The following is a 13,412-nucleotide window of genomic DNA, read 5'->3' on the forward strand; positions in this document are numbered from 1 at the left end:
GAATGGTGGTGAATCTGTGACGCTACGGCGTCCAGAGTTTTATTAAATAATAATAATCACAAACAAAAGGTTTTAAACAAAACACACAAAACAGGGGCGCGTTGGCAAAACAAACAAAACGGATTAACACTACACGAAACAGACACTAACAAACAGCAGACGAACAGACAAACACAGTGAGTTTAAACCAATTATTTACTTATTTACTTTCTCCTCTCCACACCCATTCTTCACTCACCTAACACACAAAACCCGAGTGAGCACAAACATGTTGCTTTTATGCAGCTGTACCGAGACTCAATTTCTAATCAATCATTCAATTGGAGTCTCGGTACAACTGCACGTGAATTAATAAAGTGCAATTCCCCGTGCTCACATATTATTACTTTTTACCTGCACGTGACGTGCTGTGCAATCCTCATGCCTAAATACAAATATACATTTTAAACAATTGTGCTCGCAACCCATATTTATATCCCATGTATTTTATACATAAACACCAACATTAAACACACTACATACAACATAAACATAAAGGGGCGGGACACTCCGCCACACACACCTAGATAGTTTCACAGAAATCATCTCCGTTTGTCCAACTTAATAAAATATAAATGTTTTCATTTCTCTCAGTTTAATTTCATAAACTGGATTAAACGGACTGCTACCTATACCTTATTCACCCTGCTGTCAACATACATTGAAACCACATGATTGTTAATTACCTTTTCACGATGTATTAGGTAATATAAGGGTCAGGATATGTTATTACACAATAATATAATTGTCAAGCTGGTATTGGACAGTACAATATGAGATGCACTTTATAAAAGTGTATTAAAGGTATGTTACGTTGTTTCTGACCTGTGAGTTCAACAATGTGTTAAATAAAATGGTCAGGTGTGTTTATATACCGCCACCACTTGATGCTCTTAACGTTTTTAAACACAGTTGAAAAACCTGTATCATTCATTATATATGCAACAAGCACTCTCACAGGTGTCAAGTTGATTCTGCAAACAAATTGCACCTGCGGCAACAAAATAGGTGCTGATAAATTTAAAAGGAGAATAAATGAACATAGAAACTTTTAATAACGACAACAAAGCACTCAAAAACCTTGATAAATCGGATCTGTTGTATCTATTTGGAGATCACCCAAAATTCAAATGCATGGTGAAAATGACTCCTAAAACTACATATTTTTAAATGATGATTCATGGTCACCCAAACTGTTGGCAAACCTTTCAATTAAACGTGTTATTTGCTCTAGTGAAAGCTCATCTAAATTTTGTAATGTTAAAATACCGTTGAAGTAAAGTATCAGAGAGGTGCATGGAAGACTTTTCAGGGATTTGTTCGTTGTTATCAAACCATATTGCCAATTAGATGTTAATATCTCACATTTGATATTGCTATTTCTATCATCACTCATCTACTAGCATCTAATGTGGTCTCTTGCAGTCATTTTGAAGATCTGTAACAAATTTTTTAAGCAAGCGTGACAGTTTTGGTGCATTAGATAAATGGGATTATTCTTACTATTATAGTCTTCTCAGCATCAGGGCTGGGATTAAAGCTGGGGGAAGCTAAATCATAGCATGTTTCCTCTCTCTCTCTCTTAGAATAAGGCATGCTGAACAACACTGATGGCAAGATAATAATCTTTTAAAGGACTGCAGGATTTAAAGGGGTGCTTTGAGGAAGCCATCACCAAAGCTTCTGAGGAGAAGAGCACAAGTTCAGTACTGTGCTGTATCCCAATATCTTTGGGGTATTAGGTTATGGACTGTTCTTGTTTGGATAATGAACCGGATGTGTTAGAGTAGGAGAGGGTTACCAGGAGGCAACATGTTATGATGCCGTGTTTGAAATAAAACATATAGTTAAACGTACAACAGTTGTTTGGCAGTTATTGAATCCACCATACAACGATAACAGGACAATCTCTCATCTTTTTTTTTTACATCACCAGCTTTAATGAATGCCATTCGACAAAACTTAGTTGTATTTTGTATTTTATCCTAAATGCACATTATTTTCTCATGAGGCATTTGAAGGGTCAGGGGCCTCGTATTGATCAATACTTCTTACGAAGTCAGTCAAGTCAGTCGAATGAAATCCAACGACAGGAAGCAAACCACTGTTCACAGGATATCTGCACCCCTATCATAGATGTGAGGAGGACTTGCGTGGATACAACTAGTGATGAACCTAATGATCCTTGAGAACCCGATCAGATGAACCAGCGTAAGAGAGAAAAGAAACTCAACAGGCACAAGCCTGGAGTTAAATGGCCAAGAGCTTGTGAGAAAACTGCGTGGGACACAGTAAACACAGATCTCTGTTTTACTTTGGAAAGGTTAAATGGAACAGTTGAAAAGAAGTTGGATAAATTTGGGGACATCATCTACGCATATGGAAGTGAGAGGTTAGGAATTGAAAAAAGGAAGGAAAACGTACAAACTATAAATGCAAAGTCTAGACGGCAGTAGGAGATTGAACGCTTAATTAGAGAAAGGAGGCAGTTGAGGAAGCAATGGAGAAAAGCAGAACAAAGTCAGAAGGAGGGACTCAGTCTTTTACAAAGGGTCATAAAAGATAAGCTTGCAACTTTGCGCAGAGCTAAGCTCCTACCGAAACACTACAAAAAGAAAGATCATGTGAGAACTAACGTTTATAAAGATCCATTCAAATTTGTAAAGAAGATATTCACCAGTGAGAAAAATGGCACACTAAAAAATCATCTAAGTTTGAGCTGGAGAGATATTTGGAGGAAACATATACAGATTCAAAAAGGCAGGAGCCTACCTATCAATCCACCAGAATACCAAATGAAGGATTGTGCACCTAAGAGGAGAGAAGTAGAGCAAGCTGTGAAAAACCAAGGGCGTTATCATCTCCAGGGCCTAATGAAGTTCCGTACAGAGTGTACAAGAGTGCTTCTGGAGTTCTATGAATCCTGTGGAAATTGATGAAAGTGGCATAGGAAAAACAGATTGTACCAAGAGCAAGGCGTCAAGCAGGTGGAGTCTTTATACCAAAAGAAAAAGATTCTACAAGCATCGGTCAAAGGCAGAAACATCGAAGGCAAGATTTTCTTCAGCATTATTGCTCAGAGATTGTCAGCCTACTTATTAAAGAACTAGTTCATTGACACTTCAGTACAAAAAGCAGGCATTCCAGGTTTACCAGGATGCTTAGAACACATCAGCGTAATCTGGCAACAAATTCAATCAGCAAAAAAGGATAGGAAGGAGCTCCATGTGACATTTGGATTTGGCTAATGCATATCGTTCAGTGGCACATGAACTTCTTTGGGCAGCATTTGATTTTTTCAGCGTACCGATGACAATAACAAATTTAGTGAAAGCCTAGTTTGGAGATTTGCAATTTAGTTTTTCAACTTCAGAATTCAGCACTACATGGCAATGCCTAGAAGTTGGAATAATGGCAGGATGTACCATTTCTTCACTGGCTTTTACCATGTCAATAGAAGTAATTATATGGGTATCAAAATGAGTTGTGAGAGGAGAGCGCTTGGCTTCTGGAATGCGGCTACCACCAATTCATGCATACATGGATGACATGACAACAATGACTACAACAGTAGCCTGCACTAATCGGTTATTGGGCAAATTAACCAGTAACATTGAATGGGCACAAATGCAATTCAAGCCCATGAAATCAAGGAGCATCTCTATAATTAAAGGCAAAGTAGTAGATAAAAGGTTCTACATTAATGGTGAAGCAATACCAATAGTGTCCAAGAAGCCACTGAAAAGTCTTGGTAGATGGTACGACAGGGATCTAAAGGACACAGTTTGTGTGAGACAAGTTAGACAACAAGCAGTGGAAGGGTTGAAGAGCATAGACAGCAGCGCTTTACCAGGCAAACTGAAACTCTGGTGCTTTCAGTTTGGTCTACTGCCAAGACTGCTGTGGCCACTGACTGTACGAGGTTTCCTTGACAACAATTGAGAAGCTGGAAGCTTTAATCAGTTCATACGTCAGGAAATGGTTGGGAGTTCCACGCTACCTCAGTAGAGTGGGACTTTTTGGTAAAGGAATACTGCAGCTACCAATCTCTGCTCTAACTGAGGAGTTTAAGTGCGCCAAGGTCTGACTGGAAATGACATTAGTAGATTCACGCGACAAATGCGTAAGGGAGGCAGCACCTGTGTTGAAAACTGGAAGAAAATGGACAGCAAATAAATCTGTGGAAGATGCTAAGGTTGCCCTTCAAATCGGAGACATTATGGGGCAAGTTCAGCATGGAAAAGGAGGTTTTGGTCTCAGTTCAGCTTCCTACATGGCACAAGGCAACCCCAGCTCAATGGAGGAAGCTGGTAGTCAATGAGGTGCAAAAGCAGGAGGAGAGGATCAGGTGTGTAAAGGACATTTCCCAGGCCAAGCAGGGAGAATGGATGAGACGGGAGAGTGTGGAACAACACAAGATCGGCTGGCAAGACCTATGGACAATGGAATAGAGCAGGATCAGTTTCTTCATCAGATCAGCATATGATGTTCTCCCATCACCACAGAACCTAAACCTCTGGGTGGGTGAGGATCCCTCATGTCCTTTGTGTTCATCAACTGCAACATTAAGGCATATTTTGACAGGATATAAGGTGTGTCTTAGCCAAGGACGGTTTACTTGGCGCCATGACCAGGTGCTGCGATGTTTGGCCTTAGCATTGGAAGACAAGCATAACCTGAACAATAAGTTGCCACCAGTTCCATCAAAGCATTACACACAAAAGACAATATTCCTCCATTCAGGAGAGCAACCACTAAAGAAAGATGTTAAAATCAAGCCTCGTTCAGGAAAACTGGAAGCTGCTAGAGACTGCAAGATGCTGGCAGATGTTGGTCAACGGCTTATTTTTCTACCTGAGATTGCCACCACTAACCTTCGACCAGACATTGTCTTGTGGTCTGTATCAGCACGCCTTGTTCATCTGGTAGAGTTAACAGTGCCATGGGAAGATGCTGTGGATGAAGCGTATGAGAGGAAGAAACTTCGGTATGCTCAACTAGCTGCTGAAGCGGAACAGAGAGGATGGAGAGTCCAAGTTTACCCAGTGGAGGTGGGTTGTCGACGATCTGTGGCACACTCAACAACCCGGTTTCTCAGAGACGTTGGGTTCAGTGGCCAAGAGTTGTGTCGCACAGTGAAGAACTTATCTGAAGCAGCAGAAAGGAGCAGCAACTGGCTGTGGTTGAGACGGAAAGATTCTGGATGGGGATCTCAAGCACAATAGAAAGAAAGCAACGCTGATGTACAGGTAAGTAAGCTGGGCTGAGCTGAGTGGAGAATGGAGGGGGGTGATGCTGGGATGCCAGAATCACTGTAGAGCCCTCTTGAGGTGTCATGGGTTAGTCAACGAAACACAGAGGATAGAAGGTGCCCACTTGAAGACCCCAGAGATGTACTCTACTTAGCTCAATCCAGACGGTTGTCCTGCTGATGCACTGGGGAGACCGCACTGGGTTGATCCCCGGAGCCAGCATTGCAGCCGTTGTGTGTGCTGATGCGCTGGGGAGGCAAAATGAGCTGAACGCTGGAGCCAGCATTACACTTCAGCAATCAACACCTGACAGAAGGATATAAGAACATAAGAACATAATAAAGTTTATAAAAGAGAGGAGGCCATTCGGCCCATCTTGCTCGTTTGGTTGTTAGTAGCTTATTGATCCCAGAATCTCATCAAGCAGCTTCTTGAAGGATCCCAGGGTGTCAGCTTCAACAACATTACTGGGGAGTTGATTCCAGACCATCATGATTCTTTGTGTAAAAAGTGCCTCCTATTTTCTGTTCTGAATGCCCCTTTGTCTAATCTCCATTTGTGACCCCTGGTCCTTGTTTCTTTTTTCAGGTTGAAAAAGTCCATTGGGTTGACATTGTCAATAACTTTTAGAATTTTGAATGCTTGAATTAGGTCGCCGCGTAGTCTTCTTTGTTCAAGACTGAATAGATTAAATTCTTTTAGCCTATTTGCATATGACATGTCTTTTAAACCCAGAATAATTCTGGTCGCTCTTCTTTGCACTCTTTCTAGAGCAGTAATATCCTTTTTGTAGCGAGGTGACCAGAACTGAACACAATATTCAAGATGATGTCTTACTAATGCATTGTACAGTTTTAACATCACTTCCCTTGATTTAAGTTCAACACTTTTCACAATGTATCCAAGCATCTTGTTGGCCTTTTTTATAGCTTCCCTACATTGTCTAGATGAAGACATTTCAGAGTCAACAAAATCTCCTAGGTCTTTTTCATAGATTCCTTCTCCAATTTCAGTATCTCCCATATGATATTTATAATGCATATTTTTATTTCCTGCATGCAGTACCTTACACTTTTCTCTATTAAATGTCATTTGCCATGTGTCTGCCCAGTTCTGAATCTTGTCTAGATCATTTTGAATGACCTTTGCTGCTTCAACAGTGTTTGCCACTCCTCCTATTTTTGTCTCGTCTGCAAATTTAACAAGTTTGCTTACTATACCAAAATCTAAATCATTAATGTAGATTAGGAATAGCAGAGGACCTAACACTGATCCCTGTGGTACTCCACTGGTTACCACACTCCATTCTGAGGTTTCTCTTCTAATCAGTACTTTCTGTTTTCTAACCACTCCCTAATCCATGTGCACGTGTTTCCTTGAATCCCTACTGCGTTCAGTTTGAGAATTAATCTTTTATGCAGGACTTTGTCAAAAACTTTCTGGAAATCTAAATAAACCATGTCATATGCTTTGCAATTATCCATTATCGATGTTACACCCTCCAAAAAATCAAGCAGGTTAGTTAGACACGATCTCCCATCCTAAAACCATGTTGACTGTCTCCCAGGATACTGTTACCATATAGGTAATTTTCCATTTTGGATCTTATTATAGTTTCCATAAGTTTGCATATAATAGAAGTCAGGCTTATTGGTCTATAGTTAGGTCTTAAGCGATTTGTAAATAACTTCTTTCATCTTTTTCTTTTTTTAATTAACTTAATGCTAAAGTTATTTAAAACTGGATAGGAACTGGTTGGCATGTTGGGCATGTTGTCTGTATCCTCCTTTGTAAAAACTTGTGAAAAGTAATCATTTAATTTATTTGCTATTTTTTTCCTTCATCTATGAGACATTTAACTTCCTCTTTGCATGTTGTTTTGCTGTTGTAACATTGGAAAAACATTTTGGAATTGGTTTTAGCCCCTTTAGCAATGTTCATTTCTATTTCTGTCTTAGCCTTTCTAACTTCCTTTTTAACTTGCGTTTGCAGTTCTGTGTACTCTTTCTGTGTACTTTGTTTTTGGTCCCTTTTTAACAACCTGTAAAGTGCCTTTTTTCGCTGAATATTTTTTTTAATTGATCTATTAAACCATTTTGGCAATTTAGTTTTACATTTACATTTAAATTTGTCTACTTTAGGGATGTAATTGTGTTGCGCCTCTGATGGAAAACAAAGCAAATGGATGGAGATGCAGATGGATCACATTTGTTTACTGCAAAGCTACGACTTAGTTGGTGCTTATCTTGTCGAGAGCCGAGTTCAAATCAGCATGAAGTTCAACATCTACTCTCATGTAATGGAAATTGTACACTAACCTAAAACCGAAACCGTATTAAATTGTCACCTCTTCCTCTTAAAAACAATTGTAATTTAAATTAAAAAAAACTCTAAGCATGCCTTAAATAACAGCTCTAACACCCAGTAATATAGTACTAACTTTCCATAATATGAACATCATTTATATAAGAAAATGTGAGACCTACAAAGTGAGGGTAATTCATATTAGGTGTTTTTTTTTTCCCAGACTTTTCTTGGTTTGCTCAATGTCTTTTAGGCTTGTCACTATAGAAAATTCAGCAGACAGCTACTCTTTTGTTTTTTTTTCTCTCTCTGTAGGGTTTTTTCCTCCCATGTATTGATTGCTGTTGGCACAAAGAGGTAGCAACACAAAAAGGAATATTTGCAAACAGCAATCAACTTGAAATGATGCCGTCTTGTAACTACATAGCAACTGAGAGTGATAGATTCTGCCAGTTGAACTCTGCAGCTACAAATATTAACAAATGTCTTTTTATGTTGCAGCAGTTTCCCAGATTTTCAGTAAAGCGTTACGTCTCCCTTGTTCCTTCGTCCCTCGTTTTCAGTGTGTTTTACAGATAACAGTCTCATGTTTTGCATCTGGTTGCCTTTTGATAAAAGATCAAAGTTTGCAGTCGCTCATGTTCAGCATATTGAGGGAGCTGTTATCAACAGTGGTCTTTTACAGCCTGCGTTTCCTGTATTCGAGGAAGCAGATATACCCTCTGAGCAAATGACCTGCAAACTAAAATAGCATCATATCTCTTCCTTTATGTGACTCCTAGCCTCTTTTTTTCTCAATGTGAGAACAATGAACTACACCAGCAGTTCTGTAGCTTGCGGAATAACACAAGACGTGATGTATGTTAATGTGTATAGCCTGGAGAGTCAGATTGACTGTTATACCGCTGGTTTTATGAGCACGCAAAGCATTGTCTTAGAGTGGCCTCTTAGTAGCCCTATTTGTATATCACACCGGGTACATTTTTACAGAGAGCTAACCATTTTGGTACCAAAAAATAAATGCTGATAAATATCTGTCAAAACCTGTAGAAATAAATAAATAAATATTTATTTATTTAAATAATTATTAAATAAAATTTATTTAGGTAGTCCCACCTAAAAAAACAGTTTCAGTTTGATCTCATTTAGCTTTTATTAAAGATGACAGGTACAATGCCCATTTAAGATAATTAATTGATTGAGTCTGGTTTTTTAAGAAATATCTCTTCCCTATCCCTCATTAACAACTAGCACCTACCAAGTAACCTGTCTAAAGGGAGTTTTGTCAGCGGTAAATGACACTGCAATAGCTGCTAGGTCTCAGGGTCAGAGGGAATATGGGAGCTGAAGTCAACATGTTAAAGATAACTTAATTGGAGGGTGTGGTATTGACAACCCAAGCTTTCAATGCAATTTCCATTTAGTCCCTGCTTTGGGTGAATGTAGCTTCCTTACGCTCTTCAGAGATACTAGAGACTTAGGTCACAGCTACAGTAGCAAGGTTCAGCACATGTGATGCTCAGTGAATCCTTGCACCCTTACTGCAACAACATCACTGGGTTGATACCCTTGTTTTATGTGCTATATTTTACTTACTTACAGCACCGGTCTGCCTTTCTTATGTGATTTGGACCTGGAATTACAGATTCATTGAAAAGCAGCACTAAAAGAACGGCTCCAATACAAACCTCGCCGAACTGAAAAGAGGTATTGGTCTCCACTGCCTTTTACACAAGAAGCCCATTCACCCGTCTTTTCTCCTCTGGTTCAAGCTCAGACTATGTCAGGACTGATCCAAAGTCATTTTTAAATTGGATGACTGAACGTAACCCTTTTATGGTCTCGGCCTAGTTCTTAGTGAGTTGGCATCCACATCACAAAGCCTCCCTCACAATCATTGCCTTTGTTTGAGGCCAAAGAGAACATGGAGGGGGAGATGACAACCATCCCACCCCCTAATAAGTTGTCCCTCCAGGGCATGGTTGAGGCATGTTGGCTGGTTGGATTTGAGAAGGGTTTTTTGTCCAGGAGTGCCCTGGAGACAATTTTTGATTGTATACAGCAGTACATCACATACCAATTCTGGAGCTGCAAGTGCAATATCATTCAATAAGAATTAATTTTTCCACAAAATTGAAAGAAAGAAGTAGATAATGTTTATTTTGCTTTGAGTCAGTGAGCAACACTTTTACAAAAGAAAAGAAAAAAATCTGTTCTCTTCAAAGTTGAAATGTATGCAGTTGTAACTGAACTCAACATTCCTGAACATTCCTCTTCTCATCTAGAGGTCAAAGCTCCCAGGACCCTGTAACTATCAAATCGATTTTCTTTTTAGGTGAAAATTTGGTTCTAATGAAAAAGAATGGGACCAATAGAACAAGCTGCAATTAAATACACTGCAGATGGGGACAATGTGAGCTCATAACTCTCTGCCAATGCATCTCTGTGATTATTACTGTGCTGAATTTTGCTCAGTTGTGTGGTTGTGGTGTGGACTATCAGCCCTATGCCAGATTTAAGAAGAGGTTTTATATTATTATATATATATATATATATATATATATATATATATATATATATATATATATATATATATATATATATAGGTTTGGGTATGGTTATGCTTAACTCTACCCAATTTCTCATCCTTGACCTTTATTACATTAACAATTAAAAAAAAATGTAAAAATGATTTACAAAAATATAGTAAAGCTGTACCTTATAATACATACCACTACAGCTCTTGTGCAGCTTATTTTTTTAAGCACCCAAACAAAAACAAAAACCTACCCCCTACCCCTAAATCTAACCACTAACCCTACAGATGTTTGTAGTAGGTCAATGTCATACACTACAAGGTAATAAACTGAGACCTCCAAACTAATTGCTGACAGTATAGCCAGCCATCTAGGTTCTATATTTCACCGAATATTACTGTACAAAGCCTAAATTAGCTCTTAAAACTTAAATTTTGAGTTTTATGCTTCATCTTGACCTGGTAGACAGGCTATTGATTTGGCTGCTAGCTTAGCTTTTAGCCTGGCTGTTTGCCAGTGGAACGTATTTAGCCTCAGCTCCTGGTACACAAAGATACAATGTATTTAGGGTCCTCTATGGCAGTCCTTATCTGCACTAACCCAACAGAGAAGTCAGGACGTTAAAGTTACAGCAAGATTAACCAGTTCCTGTTTGGAAGTTTAGTTGTTTGTAGGTCTATTGAATGTAACCCATTCTGTTCAAGTACAACAGCTTCAAGAAGTTACAAGATGCAGTAGATGCTATAAATCTTCTCCTAAGAGCTGTTTGAGGCCGGTTGTATGGTCAAGATATTTAAGTAAGGAATAAGCAGAAGGTTCTAAGGAAATTTACTGGAACTAGGTCTACTGCTCCTGTTTGGAGAAAGGAAATGTAGCTGACTGCTTTAGATTTTTCAGACATACTTTTTCAAAAAAAAAAAAAAGCCAACCAAATGATGCTGCGCTTTCCCGTTCAAAGTATAGGGTTCCAAAGGGCTTCCTATGCCTGAGCTGATTCCCATGCCTGAGCAAGTATAGGCTTTTTTTCATTTTTTTTTTCATAGTCTTGATAGATAAAGGTTTGATAAGGGTAACGCTCTGGCCTCATTGATTTTTCACCTGGTGTTCACTCACAAATGGATACACTGTCCGAAGTAGGCTTCAGTGGATGACTGCTTATATGTCAAGTATCTGGTTTTGACTGATACTAGTAATGTTCACTGGCTGGAAACTAAAATCTCTGTCATTGCTTAACTGCTAAATCTCGGATGTAATTCCCACAGCATTTTACTCTTTTACAAATTATTATTACTGAAAGGAAAATACACCTATTACTGTCTTAAAGCTAGTATAAAAAAGAAAAAAAAGCACAAGACTAATTACAGAACCCCAATTGTCTAGTAGTTCATTTGGTTTGGTAACGTTATTGGGTACATTATTGAGGACATTTGTCTCAGGATCAACTTGCTCCCAGTCCTCACCCATACATCCATCAGAATACACTGTGTCCACTGGTCCTCACATAAGAGTAAGATTCCATATGAAATTGAAGAAATAACTACATTTGCAATTGCATTACAAAAGAAGCATTCATTATCTTTATTGTTTTTTGTGTGGGTCTGATAAATGGAGTGAATGAATGGGAGCTGGCATGCCTGAGCTAGAGGCATAAATTGATCAAAAGTATTAGAACACAATGCAGCCTTGTTTCCAAAGCATTGCACTGCTATTAAAAAACAACACTGTAGCCCTGCACATTGGCATATCCAGCTGATGCTCTTGCTATAGGTTTCTGTAGATTGGTATGGTCAGATCTGATCCAGAAAAGCGTAGGAGCAAACCCTTTCTCAGTTTGCCCACACCCACATCAATGGTGCTGAACTGGCTGCGCTGGAGCACGAACATGAGAATTGTCAAATCTCCACACTGTCTCAAGCTGCTCTACATGGAGAGTCTAATACATATGACATAATACCTTCTGGAATTCAACAGGGGTGGCAAATCAATGGCGTCATACTTCAACCTGTACCATCAGCAATACTGAGTGACTTTCAAAGCATCTTTCAAACTGCTTTTATTATTTGCAGTGTGACAGTAGAGGAAGCATTTATATCACTGACATCCACGTAAGGGATGCTGCCAAACACATGCTCCTGGAAGCTTCTTGTACTGTGATCAGAGGGCAAAACATAACTTTCAAATTCCAATGCACAGGTATCAGTATATGCTAATATTAAACCTTGCTATGTGGGGTAGCCTCCAGTCTAGCCAGCAGAGACCACTACTGATTGCAATGCTGCAGCAGCCCAGTCTCCATGCCCATGTACTGCAATTCGTTTCCACTACTTTCTGGGTGTTTTGTTACGTTGAGATGTGCCCAGAGCTGGATTTTTGCACCACCTCGTCCCACTCCAGAAATACATTCTGTTTTGCAGTTGTCAAAGTGCTTGATGAAGCAGCAGGATTATTAACCCCTGGGGTTTGAAATATTCCCCTGGAGAAGCTTCAGTTCCTCCGTCACAGCAGGGAATGCATGCAAGCGCAAAATGACATGCCGCATAAACCTCATCAGAAGACACAAGTAAATGCCTTTGCTGCAGAATGTTAGTAGAAGACTGAAAGTACTACTGAATACGTGGTTACAATTAACATCTTACTGTGCACCTGGAACATACAGAATTTTGGAAAGGAATTAAAAAATAAACCAATATGCTTCACAAATTGATCATCTTTCCGAGCAAAGTGAATACTGAAAGTCATCTAGTATCCCAGCCCTTTTACTAGGTTATAAGAAAATGAGGTTATAAGGAAATGAAAAACACTGCACAAGGCACAATGTTTCTACACCAGCCAAACATAATCCAATCCATTTTCTCACTCCTTTTAATAAAGTTGCAAAATATAAAAAAAGAGAAAAGCAGCAATTTTAATATCTGGCCAAATAAATTGACAGCTGGTTCAAATAATGCTGCAAGATTATTATTATTATTATTATTATTATTATTATTATTATTATTAATGTTTTAATCCAGTACAATGAAAGATTTTTGTCTGATTTACTCATTTTAAACAATTCAGCAGAAATCCAGACAGACACCTACTGGTGAAAATTATGGATGGAATTTGGGTAAGGACATTTTATTTCAATTATGAGAGGTGTGTTACAGTAGTTAGCCATCCTGTACTGCTGAATTCAATCCCACTTTAGTCTGCAATTACCAGAAAAAACAACAGCCTTATACCCTTAAAAATAGGCCAATGTTAAACTTTGAGTTCAGGTTCAAAATAATTTCTGATCAAA

The sequence above is a fragment of the Polyodon spathula genome, chromosome 2 (genome assembly GCF_017654505.1).
Source record: "Polyodon spathula isolate WHYD16114869_AA chromosome 2, ASM1765450v1, whole genome shotgun sequence".
Classification (NCBI taxonomy): domain Eukaryota; kingdom Metazoa; phylum Chordata; class Actinopteri; order Acipenseriformes; family Polyodontidae; genus Polyodon; species Polyodon spathula.